General features: G+C 35.8%; 1 pseudogene; it reads left to right on the plus strand.

Annotated features, from left to right (window-relative positions):
- Positions 1–5,975: 5,975 nt before the first annotated feature.
- On the plus strand, positions 5,976–6,878 carry LOC143662463 (polycomb complex protein BMI-1 pseudogene; annotated as a pseudogene).
- Positions 6,879–14,190: the final 7,312 nt, after the last annotated feature.

A 14,190-nucleotide genomic window follows, 5' to 3' on the forward strand; every position in this document is an offset into this window, starting at 1 on the left:
AATCAGTTGGAGGCCTTAAGAGCAAAATCTGAGGTTTTGCATGGAAGAAATTCTGCCTCCAGTGGGCCACTCTAAACTCCCGCCTGAGTTTCCAGCCTGCTGGCCTATCCTGTGTATTTCAGACTCAAGACTGCAAGTTCAATTTCCAAATGAGTTTCCAGCCTGTACACTGCCATACAGTTTTTTAACTTGCCAGTCGCCACAATCATGTGAACCAATTTGGTCACAAACCATTGTTGTATTTAAGATTTGTTAACTCTCTAAGAAGTAACTTTCACCGCTTTGGGTGAAATGCTATCCCTGTTGAGAATGCATTCTATATAAGAAGGTACCTAAGGAATTAGGGAGGTAGGAGTACTAGAATGAAGACATTATGTGCTTCCTACTCACTTACCATGGAGGGTAAAGAGGAAATGCCCTTTACCATGACTGTGAGAAATAAATACCAGTGTGGGGATGGTAATGGTTCTTTGCTGTGGGTCAGAAATTTGAGTGGAAACTTCTACCATACAATAATAATGACGGGGACTCAGAATGGCAGGGGCAAAATGATAGAACTTAATCAGCAAATTAAAAGATGAGCATGGTTAACCCACTGGAGAGCAGAGTCAAAGCAATAATTACAATAGTCTAAGAGATCGGGGTGTTAGCTAATTGATCATGGTGTCACCAGAAGTGAAATCAATCAGCAATGCACTAAAATCTTACTTCAAATGTATACATGGAAAAACTCTGGATCTAGTGAATTGAAATGTGACTCAAATCACCAAAATAGCAAGTCATTGTGTTTCAATCAGTTTCTAAACTCTGTGCTAATGTTGCCATGTATTTTATTTTTGCATATTATAAACGTGTTTTTTAAAGAAACAATTGGCACTAAAGTAGATTAGCTTTTTTTTTTTTTTTTTTTGAAGAGAGAGGGAGGAAGGGAAGGAAAGACAGAGAAGGAAGGAAGGATGGAAGGAAGGAAAACATCTTTAAACATTTTCTTGTTTTATTATATTTTGTTTGTTTGTTTGTTTTTTACATGGGCTGGGGCCGGGAATCGAACCGGGGTCCTCCGGCACGGCAGGCAAGCACTCTTGCCCGCTGAGCCACCGCGGCCCGCCAGTAGATTAGCTTTTAAAGAGATTCAAATAATAATAAAGATTCTATACATTTACCCAGTAGCCATTTCAGTGTTCTTCATTACTTTGGGTTGATCAATATTTCCATCTGTTATGATTTACTTTCTGTCTGATGAATTTCTTTTAACCTTTCTTGGAGTACAGGTTTCTGGGGATGAATTCTTTCAGCTTTTGTATGCCTGAACAGGTTTTTATTTTCCCTTTGTTTTTTAATGGTATTTTGCTATGTACAGAATTCTAGATTGACAATTTTTTTCCTCCAGAACTTGAAAGATAATGGTCCACTGTCTTTTCATTTCCATCATTTCCAATATCAAATCTATATGTAATGTATCTTTTTTCTTCTAGCTGCATTTAAAAATGTCCTCTTTCTCACTGTTTTTGAGCAATTTGATTATGTTGTGTCTTTTGTAGTTTCCCTTTTTTTTTTTTGTTTGTTGAACTTCTTGGATCTGTGAGATTAAAGTTTTCATCAAATTTGAAATCTTTTTAGCCATTATTTATTCCTGTTTTTCTGCACCCCCCTACTCTTCAGGCCCTCCAATTTCACATTTATTAGATCTCTTAATGTTGTATCACAGTTCACTGATTGCTTTTTAAAAATGTTTCTCTTTCTGTGTGTTTCATTTTGGATAGTTTCTATTACTATGTCTTCATGTTCATTAATTTTTCTTTAAGATTTTTAGTCAGGAATAAAGACAGATTTAGTGTAGCGCTAATTCCCCATGACTGAGGGACACATCTTCCAAGTTCTCTCCCCCAGTGTCTCATGAATTATGTCTGGCTGGTGGGAACACACTATTTTTAGCCATGTGTGTGCTCTGGGTACTCACTCATGCCATCCTTTCTGATAGTTTTTTTTTTTTTTTGATATGCTTGTGCTGATCACTACTCTTCTGAATACTCAAATGGGACCATTTGCCGATGCCCGGAGTTCTCTGTCTTTTCAGCTCTCTCCTCTCCGATCCTATGTCCTAAAAGCTCTGGCAGCCTTGGTGTTGCTTGACTCAACACCATGTAGGCAATTTTGGGAGTCATTTGCTTCCTGCGATATGACTTTGAAACTTACTTATAATACTAAACCACAGACCTTGTAGGCCCACCGCCTTTATTTCTTAATTTAAAGGATCACTGTTCTTCATTACTTGATAGTCAGTGTCTTAAAAACTTATTCCATATATTTTGTCCAGATTTTTTTTTTTTTTTTGCTGTTTTCCGCAAAACAGTAAGACTGGTTCCTGTTATTCCATCTTGGCTGGAAATTTCTTATAATGATACATTTTATGTCTATCACATTTAGTCCATGTGAACAATATTAACATCGGATATTTAGTCCAGAGGTTTCTTCATCAGCCATTTAAAATTTTCTATCAACTTGTAAAGAGATCGACTAGAAATCACAAAAGATTTTGTGCAAATTTTGACTCTGATTTGAACTGCTGTTCATGGATTAAGATTTACATGATCAATTGTGCTCAGTTACATAGAAATTAGACTGGCGATTGTAAGTATTAACATTCTTGCATGGATCTTTTGTTAAATTAAATAATAATTCATAATGAGGTCTTGTATGACTTTATCTTCTTTACCTTTATCTTGTACAGTATTCTCTTCCTTACATGGTCCCATAAACAGTTTCTTTGATGAGATTAATAAGTGACACTACTCTAAGTCAACTACATTAAGAGGTCTCTTATATGCTAAAAATCTGATATGATGGTCTAAGTAAGACTGGCATATCAGATCACTGCTAAAAAATTACTATAACATTAGAAAGGTTTCATTCAATACAACAGATATTTAATACTATTATATTAATACAGCAACTGCTTCTTGGCACATATTTTAATACCTTACCTATTTTAAAATATAAACTACTTTTTCCTTTCATATGTTGTGATATTTTAATGGTAAAATAAATTTATCTATCTCAAAACCTCCTGGGTTTCTTTCTTTTTCAATATGGTCAAAGTAGCTATTCCCCCACCCTAATCACTTAGCTCTTAAAACTGCAGGGCTGAGAAAGTTAATAAACACCTGAGAGATTTTAGTAGGTGGTGAGCTATAACCTTAATATAGCCAGGTCTCTTATGTGAAAATGGGCATCAAACAGGGAAGAGGGCTACCCCAGCAATGAAAATGGTGCTGCTGGAAGGGATTGAAATAATTTGTAGAACAATTAGCCTCCAAAACCTTCAGCAGTACACCACTGAGCCTTAGGGTTTGACTTCTTTTCATCTTGTCCCTTCAAGGTCTGTTAAACTCTCAATCCCCCACCTGGCAGAGCTCTTTTGTAGGAGATCAACCATTCCACACTGCTAAAGTCAGTGGGCCATACCCCTGCTTTCTCTGGGAATTAGAATACAGGGGGAAAAAACTAGTACGTCCAGAGAATGGCAGTGATTTGCTAATATTGGACAATATCTGGGGATATTTGCAGAGATCGATATTTTGAGATTGCTCAGCTAAGGGATTTTGAGTGTATTTTAGATTAGAGTAAATTTGTTAATAATGTGTATTCTGAGCAGAGAGGCTATATTCAATGTATTAATTTATTGGCTCTGGAGTGAGCAATTTTTTTGGACTGTTATGCAAAACTGAGCCTACTGGTTCACATCAAAGGAGACTGTTAAGCAGAAATCAAGTGGAATAACAGAGGTAGGGCTTCAAAGACCTCAGGGGATGAGAGGGTTGAATTAATTCCATTTTGTACATGGCATACATCTCCTAATTGTGTCCACTGTGAAGGAACTTTCTCTCACCAAACGTTTAAGAAATATTTTTTTATCTGGTAAAGGAAGCATTTTTTAAAAAATGTGTATCGGAAATGCTAGTGAGAGTGAATTGTATTTTAAAAAGCTCTCTGGTCCCCTGAAGAGTGGGATCTGTCTGACAATTCTACCTAATGTCCTGAGAATTATGAGGTTTACCCTTCTGACTGGGGGAGATAAGAACTAATTTGGATACTACTTCCTGAAATCCTTTTGGCTCTTTCTTTCCCCAGTTACAGGTAGCTGCCTCATACATATATGATGAACAGCATTCTTTTTACATACCTTTAATTTTAATCTATAAAGATCATTATTTTAAAAGTAGTTTCACTGGTTGACTATACAGAAAAGAATGAAGGATGACTCCTATCTCATACCAAATAAAAATATTAGCTCAAAGTGGATCAAAGACACAAATATAAGAACCAGGACCATAAAACTCCTAAAAGAAAATATAGGGAAGCATCTTCAGGATCTTGTATTATGCAATGGTTTCTTAGACTTTATACCAAAGCACAAGCAACAAAAGAAAAAAATAGATAAATAGGACCTTATCAAAATTAAAAACTTTTGTGCATCAATGGACTTTATCCTGAAAATGAAGACACCCTACTGAGTAGGAGAAAATATTTGGAATCCACATATCTGATAAGGGGTATGTGCCCTTCAAGCTGAGAGAGAAGCCCTGACTGTGTTCACCGTGTGTCTTCTCACTTGAGAAAGAGAAGCCGTGAATGTCATTGGCCTTCTTGAATCAAGGTATCTTTTACTGGATGCCTTAGTTTGGACATTTCTATAGACTTAGTTTAATTGGGACATTGTCTCAGCCTTAGAACTGTAAACTTGCAACTCATTAAATTCCCCCTTTTTGAAAGCCATTCTGTTTCTGGTATATTGCATTCCAGGAGCCAGCAAACTAGAACAGGGTTTAATATTCAGAATATATAAATTCTACAACTCAACAATAAAATGATTTAAAAAAGAATAATTTCATTGGAGATAGCATATAACTTTTTATTTTCCTGAAAAATCAGTTATTAATTTTATTGTTGATTTGGCTGGATTTACATCTGCCACTTTATTTGTTTTCTGTTTGTCCCCTCTGCTTTTTATTCTTCCTTTTCCCCCTCCTATTAGATTATTTGATTGTATTCTAGTGTGCCATGATAATTTATCTCTTTTTTTGCCTGAATATCATCATACAAATACTTTAATGGTTGCTTTAGAGATTATTATATACATTCCTATCTTTTCATGTCTAATAAAAATGTTTTATATTTACTTTATAATAAGTGCTGATATTTTTATCTCTTTAAGAAAAACCTGGAAGACTTAGAACCAGGTAGGTCCTTTTATATTTTATGTTGTTTTCATGTGTGACATCTTCATACACTGAACCATCTCAAGATGAGCATGCACATTTTCGAGTCTTATACATTTTAAAGTATTTGAGAAGAAATATAATGTGTTGTATTTATCCATATATTTACCATATTTGCTATTTCTGTTATTTTTTGTTTGTTACTGATGTTACCAATTTCACTGTAGTAAATTACCTTTAAGTCTGAAGAAACTCCATTTAGACAATTTCTGCTGGTGACATATTTTCTTAGGATTCCTTAATCTAAGAATATCTTTGTTTCCCAGTTGATAGTTATTTCCTTTCAGCACTGTAAAATATTTTTTTCCCACTCCCTTTTGGCCACCAGTATATAGGATGTCAATGGTCATCTAACTTCTGGTTTCTTTGTATGCCATGTGACATATTTTTCTGGCTGATTTCAAGATTTCTCCTTTATGTTTGGTTTTCACAGGTTTGATTATGAAAGGTCTGAGCATGGTTTTCTTTGGGGTCGGGTTGGGGGGGGGTGTTGGGCCCTTTCTGGGTTGGCCAGGCCTGACTCCCGTTCCAGGAGCGCGTTGTTTCCGTGGAGAGCGTTGGCGCCCAGCTGCACTGTGTTAAACGACTTGAAGGCGCCTCCGCCGTCACCAAAGAGTGCAGCTCCCCAGGATGGAGAGCCCTGGCTGCCGTCTTGGAACCCAGGCCGCTGTCGCTGTGTTTTCCAGGGCTTTTTATCCAGCAAACATGCACCAAATAACCAGTATCAAAATCGCGGAGCTGCGTCCCCACCGGATATGTGTGTGCTCTGTGTAGGATACTTCATTGACACCACCACCATAATCAAATGTCCACATTCCCTCTGTTAAATGTGTATTATGCGTTACTTTGAGACCAGCAAGTACTGTCCGATCTGTGATATGCAAGTTCACAAAACCAGACCACTCCTAAATATCAGGTCAGATAAAACTCTTCTAGATATTGTATATAAATTCCAGGGATTTTCAAAAAATGAAATGAAGAGAAGAAGGGATTTTTATGCAGCTCATCCTTCAGCTGATGCTGCCAATGGCTCTAATGAAGATAGAGAAGTTTATCCATTGAATTCTTTGACCAGAACAGATTGGATCAGAAAGTAAAGACAGGCAAAGAGGAATATAAGGAAGAGGTGAGTGATAAAAGATACCTGCAGTACCCTCTGGTGAAAGGAAGTTTCTCAGAAGTAAAATGCACATACCTACTACTTTCCAGATTGTCCTCATGTATGAACCTTTAAAGAATTACTGTACACTAACGGCTATTGCCTGCAAGGAATGGGCTGCTTCCTTTGAAATACAGAGTTCGACCCACTTGTAAAAGAATGATGATCCGTCATCAGAGAGATGGACTGACGACTGCTGGAGAACTGGACGGTGACTCTGGGAGCGACAAGGCCAACAGCCCTGCGGGAGGCTTCCCCTCCACCTCCTCATGTTTGCCAAGCCCCAGTACCCCAGTCCAGTCTTCCCACCCTCAGTTTCCCCCATCTCCAGTACGATGAATGGAACCAGCAGCAGCCCTAGTAGGAACCACCAATCTTCCTTTGTCAACACACCTTGGAAATCATCAGTCAGTGGATCTTCAGCAACTTCATCTGGTTGAAACCTGAGACTGTTAAGGAAGAGAATTTTGAACTCCTGATTTGTTATAGCTACCTTCATGTCATTACAGCTTTATAGATGCTAATACATGTGACTGTTGTCCAATTTGCTTTCTTTTGTGGTGACATTAAATTTGGCTATAAAAGATGGGCTAGATGTGTGATATTCATATGTGCATTTGATGAAAAAGCTTGTTCTTATACAGGGTTTCTGGAGAGAGGCAGGCAAGATTTTGTGTTTGTGTGTGTTAGGAAAGATAGGAAATGGTTTCTGTAAACATTGTTTGCATTGGAAATGTGGATATGAGCATCGGGCCATAGTTTGTTAATCCAACTAATGCCTGCATTACATTCTCCTTGATTGTTCTTGTTATGCAATTTTATGAACATATAGAAAACAAGTGCTTTTTATCTTAAAATTTCAACAAATGGAAAGAATATGCATAGAATAATGCATTCCATGTAGCCATGTCAGGATGAATAACAATTTCTTACATATTTAGCCATTTTGATTCCTGTTTCCTTTTTTTTATTTCTCTGTTGCTGCGCCAACTGATCAAAGTAAGCTTCAGTTTTACAATCTGTATGCCTAAAATTGGCTACTACTGTTTATTTTATTGACTTGTTGAAATGATTTGTTTTTGCAAGAATCAGATGGCATTATGCTTATTATACAATGCCATATCGGTATATGACATAACAGGAAACAGTATTGTATGATATATTTATAAATACTATAAAGAAATTATTGTTTCATGTACTCAGAAATGGTTGTTAAAATTCTCCCAACTGGTTCGACCTTTGCAGATTCCATGCTTGACATTGCTTATCAGCACAGAATATTTTTAATGTGGATATCTAATTCTAAATTCTGTTCCAATGGAAACAATTGGCAAGTCCTTACAGTACTTACTTTTCTCTGGTAATACATGTTGACTCTTAAATTTTATTGTTGTAAAGAAAAATGTAACCATGGAATATGGAAATAACTTGTTCATTTTCCATGGGTTATGATGGAATTAATGTTTTTTTAAAAATTTATCACTATAATTCAAAAATGAATTTTTAAATATTCCAGCTGTTTGCTGGAGGAAAGAATTTTGCCTAAATTATTTTAAAGAGTGATATAGCAGTAATTTCAAATTTAAGACTTTAACAGTCATAAACAATGTCAAATACTTTCTCTGTATTTATCTGGAAATGGAAGCAATTTATTACAAGTTTCTACAGGTTTTAATTTTTAAATAGAGTGAGCATGTTGAACTTAAAATATGAATAACTCCAACGATTTTCATTTTGTGTTTTGCTTTGGTCGAACTTTGGTGTGTGTTCATCACCCATCAATTATTTGTGAGGGTGTTTCTTCTATATGAATATTGTTTCATGTTTGTATGGGAAAAATTGTAGCTGAACATTTCATTGTCCCCTGTCTGCAAAAGAAGCACAATTCTATTGCTTTGTCTTGCTTATAGTCATTAAATCATTACTTTTGCATATATTGCTGTTACTTCTGTTTTCTTTAAAGATACAGTAAATGGAGTTTTATGAAGTCACAAAATACAATATTTTTATTTTGACCTTGTATTAGTTAGATTCAGTTGTCAACTTGGCCAGGTGAGCATACCTAGTCTTGTTGCTGCGAACATAAGCCAATGGTACGTGAACCTCATCTGTTGCTAATTACATCTGCAGTCGGCTAGGAGGTGTGTCTGCTGCAATGAGCGACTGGTTTGACTTAATTGGCTGGTGCTTAAATGAGAGAACATAATGTAGCACAACCTAGCAGCTCGGCATTCCTCATCTCAGCACTAGCAGCTCAGCCCAGGCCTTTGGAGATGCAGAAAGAAGTCACCCCGGGGAAAGTTGTTGGAACCCAGGGGCCTGGAGAGAAAATCAGCAGAGACCATCTTGTGTCTTCCACGTAAGAAAGAACCTCAGTGGAAAGTTAGCTGCCTTTCCTCTGAAGAGCCAACAAAATAAATCCCCTTTTATTAAAAGCCAATCCATCTCTGGTGTGTTGCATTCCGGCAACTAGCAAACTAGAACAGACCTTAATTTGTACAGCCCTACTGTTGGTCTTGTTTCTAATTATAGCTGTAAAATTAAATTCACTTGTAATTGGAAAAAATCCAATAAAAAGGGTATTCATTTAGAAAATAGCTAAGATTTTAATAAAACTTAGATATGAAAAGCGCAATGTGCAGAAATTTTGGAAAGTGGTTTACAGCAGGTAAACACTAAAGGAAAAGACATTGCTGTCTGAGTGATGTTGCTAAGAAGTACACATTTTGTTGTATAGATGCGTGAAAGCCCAAATTCAAAGATGTTTCTGTTTGTTTATTCTATAGTCTTTGAAGTAAAAGTTACCCGTATATGCCAAAAAAAAAAAAAAAATATTAGGGAATCCTTTTTTTTCTGACAATTTCAACTCTGTGATTTGATCCACACTCTTTGGGCAAACAAACGCCATGTTTGTTTCTTTGTTTTCTCAGAGTTTTATTCCTCCATACTTTCTCGCAATTGTGGCCATCCCCATTATGAATCATTATAAGTTTTGAATTCAGTATCCAAGTCACCTCCTATTGTTTATACTTCAGAGTCTTTAAGCAGTCTCTTTTTCAAGGTCAAATATTACATGTGTTTTATACATGTGGTATTATTTCAAAATTATACTTTCTGCTCACCCTTAACTTTTGCAAGTTTTGTTCAAATATTTAAGCTGTAATCTACTTTCTCTTCATGAATTCTCCTATTCCCAATTTATCATATAAGTAGATTCATACAACATTTGCCCTTTGGGTCTCACTTATTTCACTTAGTATAACAGTTTTCCAAGTTCATCCATGCTGTAGTATGTATCAAAATTCATTTCTTTTTAAGGATAAATAATATTCTATTGTATGTATATACACATTTTTTCTTATCCATTCATCTGTTGGTGGACACTTGGGCTGTTTCCATCTTGCAGCTTCTTTGGATAAGGTTGCTATTAACATTCAGCTGCAAGTATCTGTTTAAGCCCCTATTCATTGGATTTTAAACTTTTATAAACTATATCTGCAGAAAGAAGCTACATGCGATTTGCCTTTTGAAGCAGAAGTGTAGGAAACGTAATAGGCAGTTACACAGAGGTAACAGCCTACATTAGAAATCCATGAATTATTGAAGGTGATCATGTGATGGAGATATCCCCAAGTACCCCAAATTTCCCTGCAAGAGGAAAATGATAACATTCGGTTACCTCATACCAAACGGCACAGAAGCCCAAACACACTGTACAGCTCAGTGCTTCATTTCTCCTGCCTCCTTCCTTCACCAACCTCAAGGAAGCCTCAAGCATCAAAATCGCTAGGAAAGGGGTATTGAAAAGTATATGGGGAAAAATACCAACACCTAACACCCTTGCCTTTCCTCACTGAAGATTTGCTTCTGAAGAGCTTTTGGCTGAATGACAGGTTTGAGGTAGATCAAACTGGAGTATTAAATGTAGAATTGTTCATCAATATCTGAATGTGACCTAGGATATTGCTGTGTTATCACCTAGGTGCAGGGAAATGAATCTGACTGGCTAGGTTTGAAGATAAAGATTTAGCCTAAAGAAACCTATTCCCTTCTCAATACTGTCTAGTCAATAAACCTGAAAATTGTATTTTTCCACTTTACGTTTAATATATCTACTGTACCTTCATAAGAGAATATTATTTGACAGTGCTTTACTCTCTCATTATTCTTAGATTTTCAAACTCTTTTTAAAATTATAATGGAAAAATAGTCTACAACTAACAATCTCTGCAGTAACTTTTCATATATTCCAATTAAAAAACCAAGAGAAGACCTAGGAAACCCATACACTAAGAAATATTGTAACATCACCAAAATGAAAACTCAAAGACAGTTCCCAAATTAAGACTAACCATCAAATTATTACCAGAAACTGGAGGGAAATAGCTGGAGAGAGAATGAGAAAAGCAAGGTGTGAAACACCAGCACATTTCCCTCCATAGTAAAGCAGCCCATGCAGCTTGAAAGAGGTCAGTAAACAGCTGGGTCCCTTTTCTTACTGTTTGTCTAATGGCTTAGAGGGTCCATGGGCACACAAGTCCACCTATGGTATTATGTTATACAGTGACTAGAATGTGGAACTGTACTTCTCAGACAGAATCTAATCATATTTCACTTTCATCATGAAATAAGAGATTGCAATACAGCAGGAAGTCAAGGATGTGATGTACTAAGTCTTGAGAATTCATTTGCATGATAAAAGAAACCCCTTGGAAATATTTCCTGTTGCTAGAGCTGCTAAGCAGATATCAATTTAGATCACAGGCACTTCTTCTTGCACCAGCTTATATTCACTATTACTAAAGGCAGTATATAATTATTTCTTATGCCATTATGAAAACAATTTGTTTTCAAAGTAGCAAAAGTCTTCATCACCACAATTAGAAACGGACAGCCTGAGAGTTCTCAATAGTAAAAATATCTGACAGAACCTGTGACATCCAATTTATAAAATACTGTACAACTTGTAAGTTGTCTCACATAAAAATGAAAAAGTATTAAAATTGAGGAGGTGTGTGTATACTTGTAATAGTTGCTTTCTATTATAACTTTTTCTTTCTTTTTTTTTTTTTTTTTTGCATGGGCAGGCACTGGGAATCAAACCTGGGTCTGTGGCATGGCAGGTGAGAAGTCTGCCTGCTGAGCCACTGGGGCCTGACCTAACTATTGGTTCTCATACTAAAATCTCACATTTTGACCACAATTATGAATTCTCATGCTATTAGGAAGCTCTTCAAATTACATAATTAACTGAATTAAGTTATAGCTCAATTTTATTTATTTATTTTGCTTCTTTGCAAATTCAAGAAGACTTTCTTATCATTCTCTTACCCAAATTCAATTGTTATAGTCAGTACTAAAGTTGATATAAAATTTGATCATTTTGTAGAGCACAAATAAAATACCTTTTTAAAAATATATCCGCCTTGACTATCACACCATCTGCATGATATTTAAAAATTTCACTTCTGAACATTAAAATTCTCTGAAATGAAATAAAACACTTCATGACCATTTGTATTTGATGATATCTTTGGGGGCAAGACATGAAAATAAAAGTAGGAAGCATGTTTAGAATTATTACTGAAATAAACTCCCCCCCAAAAAAAGTCCAAGAACAAATGGCTTCACATGTAAATTCTAAAATAGTACCAATCCTGCTCAAATTATCAAAAAAAACTGAAAAGGAGGGAAAGCTACTTAATTCATTCTATGAAGACATCACCCTACAACCAAAGCCAGACAAAGATACTACAAGAAAAGAAAATTGCAGACCATTATTTTTAATGAATATAGATGCAAAAATCCTCAATAAAATGCTTGCAAATTGAATCCAGCAACACTTCAAAAGAATTATACATCATGACTAAGTTGGATTTAGTCCAGGTATGCAAGGATGGTTCATCATAAGAAAATCAATTAATGCAGTATACCATATCAACAAATCAAAGCAGAAAAAAAAACACATGATCATCTTGTTGATGCAGAAAAGACATGTGACAAAATTCAACACCCTCTTCTGATGAAGTCACTTCAAAGGATTGGACTAGAAGGGAACTTCCTCAACATGATAAAGGGAATATGTGAAGAACCCACAGCTAACATCATCCTCAATAGGAAAAGATGGAAAGCATTCCATCTAATATCAGGAACAAGACAAAGATGCCCACTGTTACCACTGTTATTCAACATTGTGCTGGAATTTCTAGCCAGAGCAGTTAGACAAGAAAAAGTAATAAAAGACATCCAAATTGGAAAGGAAGGAGTACAACTCTTATTGTTTGCAGATGATAGGATACTGTATGTTGAAAATCCTGAAAAGTCTACAGCAAAGCTACTAGAGGTAATAAATGAGCACAGCAAAATGGCAGCGTACAAGATCAGCAGTCCAAAATCAGTAGTGCTTCTATATACTAGGATTGAAAAATCTGAGGAGGAAACCAAGAAAAAAACTCCATTTACATTAGCAACCAAAAGAATCAATTATTTTGTAATAAATTTAACTAACCACACAGAAGACCTAAAAACAGAAAACTACAAGACATTGCTAAAAGAAATAATGGCAGACCTAAATAAATAAGAATGTATACCATGTTCATGGGTTGGAAGACTAAATATAGTTAAGATGTCAATTCTCCCCAAATTAATGTATAGGTTCAGTAGAGTACTAATGAGAATCCCAAAAATTTACTTTGCAGAAATAGAAAAACAAGTAATCAAATTTATTTGGTAGGGCATATTATACAGCTACAGTGGTCAAAACAGCATGGTACTGGCATAAAGATCCATATACTGACCAATGGAATTGAATAAAGTGTTCAGAAATAGACCCTCTCATCTATGGATGGACAATTGACCTTTGATAAGATGGTCAAGCAAACCCACCTGGGACAGAGCAGCCTCTTCAATAAATGGTACTTGGAGAACTGGATATTCATATGCAAAAAAATGAAAGAGGATCCATATTTCACACCCTAAACAAAAATTAACCCAAAATGGATTAAAGATCTAAACATTAGAGCTAAGATAATAAAACTTTTAGAAGAAAATGCAGGGAAATACCTTATAAATTTGTAATAAGAAGCAGTTTCCTGGACCTTACACACAAAGCATGAACACTGAAAAATGAAATCGATAAATAGGAACCCCTCAAAATTAAATACTGTTGTGCATCAAAGAACTTTGTCAAGAAAGTAAAAAGGCAGATTACACAATGGGAGATGATGTTTGGAAACCACATATCAGATAAGGGTTTAGTATCCAGCATACACAAAGAGACTGTTCAACTCAACAACAAAAAGACAAACAACCCAATTAAAAAAATGGGCAAAAGACATGAACAGACACTACTCAGAAATATAAATTGCTAAAAGGCACATGAAAAGATGTTCAACTTTGCTGACTATTAAGGAAATGCAAATCAAAACTGCAATGAGATATCATTTAACACCCACTAGAATGGCCATTATAAAACAAAACAAAGCAAAACAAAAAATGGCAAGTGCTGGAGAGGATATGGAGAAAGGCACACTTATCCACTGTTGGTGGGAATGTAAAATGGTACAACCACTGTGGAAGGCAGTTTGGCAGTTCCTCAGGAAGCTAAGTATAGAATTGCCATTTGATTCAGTAATCCCATATATTCAGAGGATCTGAGAACAAGGTCACAAATGGACATTTGCACATGGGTGTTTATTGCAGCATTATTTATGGTTGCCAAGAGATGGAAATAGCCCATATGTAAATCAATGG

This window comes from Tamandua tetradactyla, chromosome 2, assembly GCF_023851605.1.
Source record: "Tamandua tetradactyla isolate mTamTet1 chromosome 2, mTamTet1.pri, whole genome shotgun sequence".
NCBI lineage: Eukaryota > Metazoa > Chordata > Mammalia > Pilosa > Myrmecophagidae > Tamandua > Tamandua tetradactyla.